The sequence below is a fragment of the Phasianus colchicus genome, chromosome 24 (genome assembly GCF_987193195.1).
Source record: "Phasianus colchicus chromosome 24, bPhaCol1.hap1.1, whole genome shotgun sequence".
Lineage (NCBI taxonomy): Eukaryota > Metazoa > Chordata > Aves > Galliformes > Phasianidae > Phasianus > Phasianus colchicus.
The window spans coordinates 4,720,822-4,732,495 of NC_143459.1; positions in this window are offsets into that span (position 1 = coordinate 4,720,822).

An 11,674-nucleotide genomic window follows, 5' to 3' on the forward strand; every position below is an offset into this window, starting at 1 on the left:
GCTCTTCTTGCCGACCTGATGTGACTCAGCCCTTGGGTCCGGCAACTGCTTCCCTACCTGCTTCACTACAAGCAGGGAAAGAGTTCATCAGCCTGCTTATCTAAGGCAAAGCTCGTCAGCAATGTTTGGCGGGCGGCCACGAGCCACCTGGTTTGGGAGCAGAGGCTCAGTGCTCTGCACAGCTCGCAGCCATTGTGCAATGTGGGCTATGCAGAAGTGCAAACAAGGCTGGCCTCTCCCTCCACTTACCTGGGGATTAAGCAGTCTGGCTCTGTGGGGCAACACTGTGCTTTCGCTACCTTTGGCTGGGGATTTCCCCGGCGCAAGGAGTGCCGCGGTGCCGTGGGGCTGTGCCAGGCTCTGCCCTGCACTGCAGGCTGTTTCTGCTGCAGCTGTGACTGCAGCAAGGTATTGCCACAGCGGGGTGTCACTGCCATGGGGTATTTATGTAGTGGGGTATTTCTGCAGCAGGGTGTTGCTGTAGCACGACACAGCACAGCATAGCCCTGCTGGACCTGCACCAGCCCCACACTGCTCAGCCCAACCAATGCACAGGAGAGGGAGCACACTGCTGGGGCACAGCCCATCTTTCCACTTTTGCACAACAATGTACAGAAGAAGTGATGTGTTTATTGCAAAACAGCATATGGAACAGAGGAGTCAAGAGACACAACATCCATCTGTGGGCTCCGAGGTCTGTTTGTCAGACTATTTCAGTGGACGACCTCGCAGACCCACACCATCCTCCCAGCCCACATGCCTGATTCACAGCTGACATGGAACAAAGAAGGCCAAGGAGTGACTGCACTTGTGGTTTTGCTTGCTGGGACAAGTTACGTCTGTAATGAGATTTTTCTCAGTCTTCCACCTAGAGGATTGAAGAAGCATTTACACATTTGTCCAAACCCTCTGCTTCTTTGTCCCAGCTATGAAGTGCAATGAAAACTGGGGCTGCAAATGCACTGTATAAGAGACAGTGCGTTATTGATGGGCTAATGCTCAGCTCGTGCCATCTGAGAAATGGCACATAACATTTTGGGGCTAGTCTGACTCAATCTTATGAGCAGAAATAGAAACATTTGCTTCAATTTGTAGTCTTGAACTCTCTGTACAGTAATTTCCCCCAACTTCTGATGTTTAGAGCTAACATAAGTCTCATGTGCTTTTTCCAAGTCTTTCTTTGCCACCCTGCAGTGACACTGCACGATGATGTGCTGTTGAAATGAAGGAAAAACCAGTGTGTGCAACTGCTCCTTAAGAAACATCAGCAGCATTAACCTGATGGTGGTTGTCCCTAACTTCTTGCACGGGTACCTCCGCTCCCAGAGCTCCAAGCTGAAACTGCTGCCTCACACCCAGCACCCACATGGGCTGCACACACAGAGCCCAGAAGGACCCAGGAGCACTTTGAGGGGAGCAGAGGAGAAGGTCACCCCTTGTCCCAGCCTTTGGGGAAAGCCACAAGCAGTGGATTTGAGTTTGCAGTCTCCCACCTAGAGGGCTGTGCTGGGTGCTGCACTCCTCCACCGCTGCTGCAGCTTCGGACAAGAACACAGCTCAGCTGTGTGCTGGGAAAGGGCATCAGTGGATGACAGAGCCCCTTTAAGGGGCTGAGAGCCACCCGTGGGACAGATACCCATGGGCAGACAAATGGTCATGGGGCTAAGACCCCTTCTTGGGGCACACAGTCATGGGGCAGACACATGGCCATGGGGCTGACAGCCATCCATGGGGCTGGTATTCACCTCTACTCTTTGCATTCTGACATTTTACAGTTAAGTGCTAATGTTTTTTTCAGTGCTCATTCCTTCCCACTCAGCTAACAATTTGTTTCTCATCTTCCCCAGCGTTACAAGCCAGACACCCTTCATACATCACTAGCTCTTCTATTAGCAAAGTTACATCTTCAAGAAAAATAAAAGACCTCTTATTTTGCCAGCATCTAGCATCATCTTTTAGAGCCTAACTGAGAAACAACAACCACAGGGCTCATTGGGATGGCTTATCTCTTGTTTCTGACAGCCAGCAGCACGAGGCTGGGAAACCAGCTCTGAAATTGTCCACAAAATCCCTTTGGGTGTCTATGAATGCACAGAGGAGCATCTTCTCCTGCTATAGGGCTGCCTGCAGGGCTGCCCATCGCACCCAGTATTGTCCTGACACTTTTGGGCTATCCTTTGTGCAATGCTGCAAACAGTAATCCATTTAACACGGCCATAAAAAAAATCCATGCTAATAACCTGTTGCGGCTTAAGGCATTTAGACAACTCTCTATCTTTCTGTAATTCTTTGTAATAATAATTAAATGACCTTTACAATGGCAGTGGGTGGAAAAAAAATCGGTAAAGCTGAATAGCAATTCAGCAACCGCTAAAGAATACGGAAAATCAAGAAGAAAAAGAAAGACACTTTGATGTTCAGGGATGGGGAAAAAAAAAAAAAAAGAAGAAGAAGTGAAGCAATCAAGTGCAAAGCTGGAATTTTCTTTTCTCCATTTGCATTGATTTTCGGGTCCTGTTTGGTGGGAGCAATGAAAAACCAGGGAGTAATCCTCAATGTGGCTTTGGATACTGCATCCCTCTGACCCGAGTGATGCCCACGCAGCCTCACACTCAACCTGAAGTCAGATCCTGAGGGTCCCATACATCAAAAGGGGACAGCTGGAGGGGACAAGGCAGCTCTGGGGACAGACAGCCCCCTACTGTGAGCAGTGGGTGCTGTAGGGCTGAGGCATGGATCTGCTCCATGCCTCCTCCTCCCACCCTCCTCCTGGTATCACCACGCTGCAGCCCCACGCGGGTTTGATCCCTACAATGCATGGGATTTATCTCTGCTGCTTTCATGTGCCTTGAAGGAAACACCACTTTTTATCTCTTTTCTGCCGCTTTTTATCATAACAAAGAGTTTTTAATGAAATGAGAAAGCGTCTGTTTCTGGAGGCCGGAACGGCGTGGGTGATTTCAATATAAAACAAACAAGGCGGCTTTCAAAATTAAAATTTTGTGTGCGGCATTTTTGCATTGAAGGGAATGCACAAAGATGGGCAAAACCAATTAACGAGAGGTTGAGACTCAGAGCTTGGCAAAATTAGACAACAGGACTGTGCAGAAGGAGTGATTTGTTCAAAGGGAGATGGAGGGGAGGAGAGGAACAGGAGAGGAGAGGAGAGGAGAGGAGAGGAGAGGAGAGGAGAGGAGAGGAGAGGAGAGGAGAGGAGAGGAGAGGAGAGGAGAGGAGAGGAGAGGAGAGGAGAGGAGAGGAGAGGAGAGGAGAGGAGAGGAGAGGAGAGGAGAGGAGAGGAGAGGAGAGGAGGGAAGGGAAGGGAAGGGAAGGGAAGGGAAGGGAAGGCAAGGCAAGGCAAGGCAAGGCAAGGCAAGGCAAGGCAAGGCAAGGCAAGGCAAGGGGAAAAACAAGACAAAAGGAGGAGAAGAGAAGAGGAGAGAGGAAGCTCCTCAAAATTCACTGCCTCTCCAACAACAATGCAAACAAATTCACATCCTCATTTTCCCCCATTGGGTATCAGAGCCCCACTGCTGCAGTGGGAGCATTGAGGAGTGGGAAGGTGGTGGTGGTGGGAATGGCAGCTTCAGAGGAGTGATGGGGAAGAGTGAAGCTGTGAGTGCAGGGAGAGGCTGGCACCTGCCCAAGCACTCTGAAGTGCTTCCAGACCAGTGCAAGGCACTCTGCTCTCTGCCCTGCATTTCTATCTGCTTCAAAATCCCCCTCCCAATAACATCGGTGCCGGCAGAGGTGGAGGCAGAAAGGAAATGGAGATGGCAGCCAGCAGCTGGTGATGCACGGGGCTGTGATTAGCGGTGCTGAGCAGCACCGGGGGGCTCCGGATGAACCCTCCTGGATCAGGGGAAGAGCTGGAATTAAGGGCAATCACTTGCTATCAGCCTGTGGCTGCGCCTGCAGAGCTCCAGATTTACAGTCCCTGGGCACGAGCCAGCCTTGGCCTCTGATTGCTGCAATCACCGTGCAACAGGGATGGGATTATTTGGCTGTTTTACACATAATTTGTAGGGGGAAGTGCTGAATTCGTTAAGGTGGGGAGGTTTGGGGACATATGTAACCGGAGATACAGCTTGAAGTGGAGGCTGTGCTTCCTGCTTTGCAGCACCACACCGGCGTGCAAGTCATATATTTATCCCTTCCCTTGGTCAGAGCAGCAGAAATCGATGCTCATGGTTCATAAAACAGAAAGAAGTGTTATTTACAGTGCCTCCAGCCCCAGGTGTCACAGGGTGACCAACAGCAGTGGCAAAAGCCACACGTTAATGAGGGCAGTGCAGCTGAGCACTGGGCATAAGGATCCTCCATGCACATCACAGCTCCATGTCCTGCAAGAGGCAGCTTCTGGGAAAAAGAACTCAGAAAACGCTGGGCTTCTTGGTGAGCTGCCCACAGCCTGGGCATAGAGAGTCTCCTGCACCTGCTGTATGCAATATTGTACTGCAGCCTGGAGCTACAGTGTGGTCTGGCAGTGCTGGGTGAGGGGGGAGCGTGGCCAGGTCACTGCAGTCCCTGGTTGGGGACAGGAGCACAGAGCAGCACAGGGAGCAGGAGCCCTCCTGCCTCTGGGAGTTGGAAGTTTGCACCGAAAGGAACTGAGCCAGCGGGGCTGAGGGAAGAGAGGAGAGAGCTGCCAAGCCAGGTAATCCATCTCAGCAGCGTCTGCGTCAAGATGATTCATGTCTTCCAATTTACTCCCTGCTCAAATCTAAGGGAAATCAGCCCAGACTGCTCCCAGCACCACGCAGGTATGCGGAGCTGTGGGTGAGTGTGTGCCCATCCGTCCCAGCTCAGCCCTGTCCGATGTGATTAGAGCACAAGTGCTGCTGATAAGGGAAGAGGGGAGCGGGGTGTCCTGGGAGAGTGCAGGGGGTGATGAGAATGGATTTCTTTAATATTCCGTTCAGTCGCTTTTCTGAGGGAAATAGCCAAGAAAAAGCCCTATCAATATCAGTTCCCACCTGCAAAAAGAAAGGCGTCTCAAGTTTTAATTACTTTTCTAACCCACTCACAGCCTGCCTGCCAGCCCCATCATGCAGGAGTGTCCCCAGCAGAGGTGTCCACTTCAGTGGGAAACCACGAACCCAAATCCTGGATGGGTGAAGCTGCACAATGGAGCAGAATGAGGAGGGTGCTCCGGCAGCCACCTCCTCCCATCAGCATCTCCCACTTCAGTGCAGTGAATCCCTGACTCAGTGTGGGGCTGAGCTGCCCCAGTCCCACTGCAGTGGGTCTGCCTGGTTGGGGTAATCTTTGTTTATAATCTGCTCGAGGGCAATTTCATTTCCAAGTTATCGATTTGAATTTCACAGCATTTGAAAACACTGGAAAAGAGATTTTCTCTCCTGAAGGGAAAACGTTGGAAGAACTCCACGACCTCGGGGATCTTTTTTAAATAAATCCACTAAGATAGAAACTGAAAACCTGGGGCTGAATAGGAACTGACACTGTCCTGGTGTGTGAACAGTGAGTGGTCAGAGGGGAACACTGAGCCTTAGTGGCTGCAGCTCCCACTCTGCTTCCAGAGATGTTTTCCTACAGGCACTGATGAAGCACACAAAACAGCCCATGGAACAAAATTATAACATCCTCTACCAACTAATGGCCATTTCTTGTCTGTTCTCTGCCCAGCTCTGCAGTCGGGGCAGCTCAGCTGATCCCTTTTGCTATGAGTGAGTAATTAAGATGTTTGACTGCCAGTCCTGGGAGCGGTGACAAGGTGCACTAAGTCTGCTAATGAGCCAGACACACTTTAAGCACTAATTCACTTTATGATGAGAGTGCTGTTGCCGTTAAGTATTTATCTTCTTGCTTAATACAAATCAATAAGCTAATAACGGTTCGATTGAAGTGACATTTGCGGAACTCTGCAGTCATTTGTAAGTCATGTCTTAATGCTTTCCCTAATGAGCACTATGAGCTCTGTGCAAATCAGGCAACGGAACCCTCTTAGAGCTCCCAGACCCGGAGAGCACTTCCCACATTCCACCAGCCCAGTGCCCTGCAGAGCTGCTTCTTGGAGCTGTGCCTTCCAGCCGTCCTGCAAGGGGTGCCCAGAGGAGCTCACGGCCTTTATCTGCCCCAGCTGTGCTTCATTTGCTGAATATTTCATGCCGTGTTTGGTGGCTTTTCTCACTCCTCCAAAAGTGACAGACTTCAACATCTATTGTCTGGGGCCACTTTGCATCTGTTACCCCCGTGGCTGCAGTCCCAGCGCTGGAGGCACCATATGGTGCATTGTTGTCAGAAAAAGGAGCGCGCCGACAAACAAACAGCAGCAAGACTGAGAAAAAGATGGTCTGGAATTAACATTCACCTTGTTGCTAACTGCAGACTAAATGACGGAGCCGGAGGGACTGGGGAGCTCATTGCAGTGGTGGAAGCTGAGCTCATTTCTCCTCTGAAGGAGCCCTGAGGTATTGCTGTGCTGATGCAAAGCACTGGAGTCACTGCCCCTCAGTGCAGCACAACGCTTCCCACCATTCCTAATGAGAGCTGCACAAACACAGGAGTGGTAAAACAGGCCCTAAACAGTACTTACATTTTTCATGATATGGGAAATAAGAATGTCCCCGAAGGGAGCTGCTTCTGTTAAGTGCTGGCATGGCGGAAATAATTTGTTCATGCAGCAAACCTGCAATTAGAGAGCTATACCTGCCTGAACACTCTGCAGAATGAGCTCAGCCCTGCGCAGTGAGGCTGCAAATGGGGGCCAACTGAAACCCACCTCCCCCACCAGCCAACTCCAAACCTGCAGCACGTGGGCTCCTGGGACCTGGGATGCTGCTTCCTTGTATCTTTCTGATAGTGAACCAAAGGAGATGGCTCCTAATTGTGGGCTGCTGCCTCCCTCCCTGGTGCAGAGGGGGATGAGCTGTGGCACAGTTCCCAATGGGCACAGCCAGAGGACACCCATGTGCCAGCAGCATCCCCAGGCATCTCTTAAGGACATCCAGCTCCCCATCCCTGGGATTTGGCAGGTGCTGCTGACATGGGCAGTCCCCTCAGAGCTCTCCAGCCACCACCAGCCCGATTCCATGTCTCCCCTGTGACACCAAGGGTCTGGCTGTGTGTCCCCTCCAGCCAAGCTCTGCCTGGACAACACAGGGCAAGACTCAGACATCAGCTCTGATGCTCTCTGCTCCCTCTCACCCCTCTGCTGTTGGGATTTTTCCAAGGCTCAGCCATCTCTGATCTCCAGATATCAGTGTGTGTATTGCGTGCTCCCACTCACCTCCAGGAAGCCCAGACTGATCCCACTGATTACAACCTAACACCGAGCTCAACAGCTCTGAAAAGCACACAAACTCATTCCAGCGCGATGTTTCTCCGTGCAGGATCAAACTCAGGGTTAATTCATTACTCCTGACAGCTAATTGCAAGGCAGATCCCACTGGAGCTGAAGCCAACAGGTTGCATACAGTCAGTGCAACATGGGGCTGTGATGCTGCTCACCATGTGCACCTTACAGAGGGTGATGCTATGAGTGGTGATTGAGTTTTACAGCCCAACTTCAAGCTCCTCACCACCACAAACACTGCAGATATGATCCCCTGCTCCACCTGGGCATCCCCAGCAGCAGCATCTTTGGGGTAAAGCTGAGTAAGTTCCTCGTGCTGTTGTTTAGATAAGTTTAAATGAGCTGTGATTAAGCTAATTTCAAGCTAATTAACTCAGAAAGATATCCTCCACTTTTTAAAATTCGAAGTGGTTGTTCATTATGAGTGAGCAAACGGGTAAAGGCTGCATCACTGCAGCACGAGGAGCAAAGTGCAGAATGAACTGCACAGTGATTACTGAAATATGAATATGCGTTATCTAATTACACGGCATAATTAATGAGCCGGTAGTGTGCTGCTACTGTAGGGGATGCAGGCGGGCAGCAGTGGGGGCTGAGGTCTGGTCCTGCATCCACTTGCCCTGCACAGAGCCAGAGCCTGATGCAATAGGGCCTGCTGCAAACAGAGCCTGCTACAAAAAGAGCCCAGCATTGTCAGGGCAATGAAAAATGGATTACAATGAGATTGAGAGGGGAAGGAAGCTGTGAGTCTGTGTGCTGAGCACTGAGCTAAGAGCAGTGTGTTTCACTGTGCTGAGATGTAATGGCTTTTCCAGCTCGGTTCCTGGCTCACTGAAGCTTGACTTGATGGAAGGCATTGAGGAGGGGCCAGGCAATCCCCAGCCATCAGCAGAGCCCACTGACCTGTATGGGCAGTGCAGGTGACCCTGCACAAAGCAAACATGAAGCCCAGCACTGAGCATCGCTGCGTGCTGCAAAGGTCTCAGCTGTGTCTCATAACTCAGGAGTTTTCCTTTTCTGCCCAGGTCATTCTGCACTGAATGGAAACCCGAGAGCTGTTTCTTTTATTCTTACATCCTTCCCTCCACAGCTCTTGTGAAAAACCTGAAAGTCCCTGAGAAGGTCATGAAATGCAGTTACAATGGAGTGAGCAGCGTTAATATGAAGGACAGATCCTGGCAGCACAGCCCACATCCCTCCCTGTGCACTGCCCACATCCCTCAGTGCCACATCCCTATGGTCCTAACACCTCCAATGGTGAGGTGTTCCCTGCACAGTCTGTGTCAGTGCATCACCACCCTTTGGAGAAGAAATTTCTCCTAATATCCTCCTCTGGTGCAACTTAAGGCCATCAAATCCTTCACAATTAACTCCTTTCCAGGGTCTTCATCCCCTCCCTCACCCCACCCCATGCAGCCCCTCCTGCAGCTGTGGTGGAGGCTCATCCCTGCTTCCCTGCTGGCCCCGCTCTGACCCAATCCATCTCAGGGCCCCCAGGGACAGAATTGAAATTTCACAGTCGGTTTCAGGAATTATTTCTGACGTTGCCACTGTTCCAGGAGTCAGACTAAATGGAGCACCAGAGCAAAACGCCTTTCCAGAGAGGGTGATAAATCACTGCTGAAATCTATTTTGCCTAATAAAGCAGCGATAGATCCCAGTGGGTGAAAAGGGACTCTTCTGAACGTGACCCAACATGGGCAGCTCCTCCCAGCTCTGCCCAACACCGCTCAGATCCGGACAGCAGTCGATGCAGGTGGTGGCAGTTCTGTGATTTCTGCTATGGGGCTGCGCAGTTTGATGCTAATTAGAAATAATGAATGGAACTTAAAACTCATAATCTCCCGTTCTGCCATCTCTCATCTGTGGCTTCAGAGATTTATGAGGGGTTTGGTGCGCGTTAATACTTTGTGAGAGCTCGCTTTTGCGGTTAGCGGCGATGAAGGGAAACGCAGCATCAGAAAAGCAGAGAGAATTTTCCCCTCTGTATCCCTGTCTTCTTTAAAGAAAAGTTGAAGTGAAGTTGCAGGGAAGAGCTGGCGCTGTGCTGAGACCTGGCTGTGCACTCCATGTACCCCGCGGGAGCACGCAGCGTCACCGTGCCGCCGCTTTGCATGCTGATGTGGCCACTTTGCTGCTGGGTTCTCCTTCCCGCTGACTTTCCCTGATGTTTCACTGATTTCTGAGTCTCATGCCCGTGGCCACTGCAGAACTGCCCGTGCCTCTGAGGAGCAGCAGCACAGGTAGCAGCTGATTGCCATGGAGACACTGTGAAGGATGCTCACTCCGGGCTCTGTGATGCCATCGGTGCCTCTGTCTTCCTTTGGCTGTAGCTGCTCCCCAGGTGTTGGGAACAGCTCTTCAACAGCCAGGCTCAGGAATTGGGGTGCAGCAAGGCATGGGCTCTGCTTTCTGCTCCAGATGTGCACACCCAGCTGTGCTGAGCCCCCAAAACCTGCATCCCTGAGCAACGATGCTCCAAAACTCGCACACCCCTGCGTTGCTCCGACATCAGCAGATGCCAGGCAGCAATTATTTATCCCGTCAGCGAGAGCGCTTTGTTTGTAATTATATTGGCAGTTAAAAATGTCAGAACTAGTTTCTGTGCTTGGATTTTCACTCCTGAAAACCATGACGCTATTAACTGCCATCCAGGATGTAATAATTAATACAGGGGTGTGCCACATGCGGGGGAAGAGCAGAAGGAAAAAAAGTGCATCTGTCAATAGCCTTCAAAGAACTGTTGGGAAACACTTCTTGTGATCTCTGATAATTGGGAAAATGTTTTGAGTTTTCTGACTCCAGTTCCTGTCCATCCAGCCATCTGCCTCTAGGTCTGTCCACCTGTAGGTTTGTCCATCTGTAGGTCTGTCTGTGTGTAGGTCTCTCTGCCTGTAGGTCTGTCCATCTGTAGATCTGTCCATCTGTAGGTGTGTCTGCCTGTAGGTTTGTCCATCTGTAGGTCTGTCTGCCTGTAGGTCTGTTTGCCTGTAGGTCTGTCCATCTCTAGGTCTGTCCACCTGTAGGTCTGTTTGCCAGTAAGTCTGTCTGCCCGTAGGTTTGTCTGCCTGTAGGTTTGTCCATCTGTAAGTTTGTCTGCCTGTAGGTCTGTCCATCTGTAGATCTGTCCATTTGTAGGTCTGTCTGCCTGTAGGTTTGTCCATCTGTAGGTCTGTCCACCTGGAAGTCTGTCCACCTGTAGGTCTGTTTGCCTGTAGGTCTGTCTGCCTGTAGGTTTGTCCACCTGTAGGTCTGTCCATCTGTCCATCCATCCGCCTGTCCCCTCCCAGCAGTGCTCACCATCCCCACTCCTCCGCTTTCCCTTTGTTAATGTGGTTGAACAAATCAGCAGCGCATTGTGGGCTTGGTCTTTTTTTTTCCCTTTTTTTTCCCCCCCTTGTTACCATTACAAAACAGCCGAGATATGAGTGGGTGAAAAATGACAGATGAGCGGAAACAAATCCTCTGGAATCATAAAAAGATACCAAAAGGGGGAAAAAAAAAAAAGAAGAAAAAAAAAAAGACAACTTTTTGCTGTGATTGTGCAGCAAATCAATAAAGCAGCACTACAGGGCTGCGCTGGAGATAACAAGCAGATGATATCAGTTTTCACGGAACATATTGTTTGGCAGGCAGTGCTCTGAGAGGCTGTAACAGTGCATCATAAAGTTTAAGTTAGTGTTGTTGGCTCGGAGATTTGAATAAAGCTTGCATGCTGACATCCTTGATGGTTATTATTTATTCAACAGCCTGAGATGTCAAACCTTGTTGTCTTCAGCTCGCTATGCAAGACGAGGTCATCGCTGCGCGGGGGATGGATCACAGTTTCACCATGTGCTTCAGTTCATGGGCATATCCTCTGCTGGAAAAGGGCTGCAGAGGTGTATGGGGACACTCAGACCTCCAGCAGGAGAAATCCCAACAGCAGTAACCGTGCCATTGGATGTACAGCCCCCCAGGACCACGCGTCTCCCCCACTCCCCATTGCAGCTGATCGAGCAGCACAAGGATTAACGAAATGGGCTAATTACTGCAGGGCTCCACAGCTCATCCACAACTCACCCTGATGGACTCCATGTCAATGACAGAGGAGAAATGAATCCGCCGCGAGCAGCCGACCTTCCCTCCCCACCCCTACATCATTTGGGACACCCAATCGATAGGAGAAATATTATTGGTGCTTAAAGTCAAACGGTTCCAGTCCACCCCCTCTGAAATGCTATTATTTTTTCTCTGCAGGACACCTCGTTAATAGGCCCGTTGCCAATCGCAGGCAGTTGCAGAGAGCTCACTCTTATGCTAATTGCAAAGCTAATTGTTCTTATTGCAAAACCCATTATATAGTATAGTTATATTGCA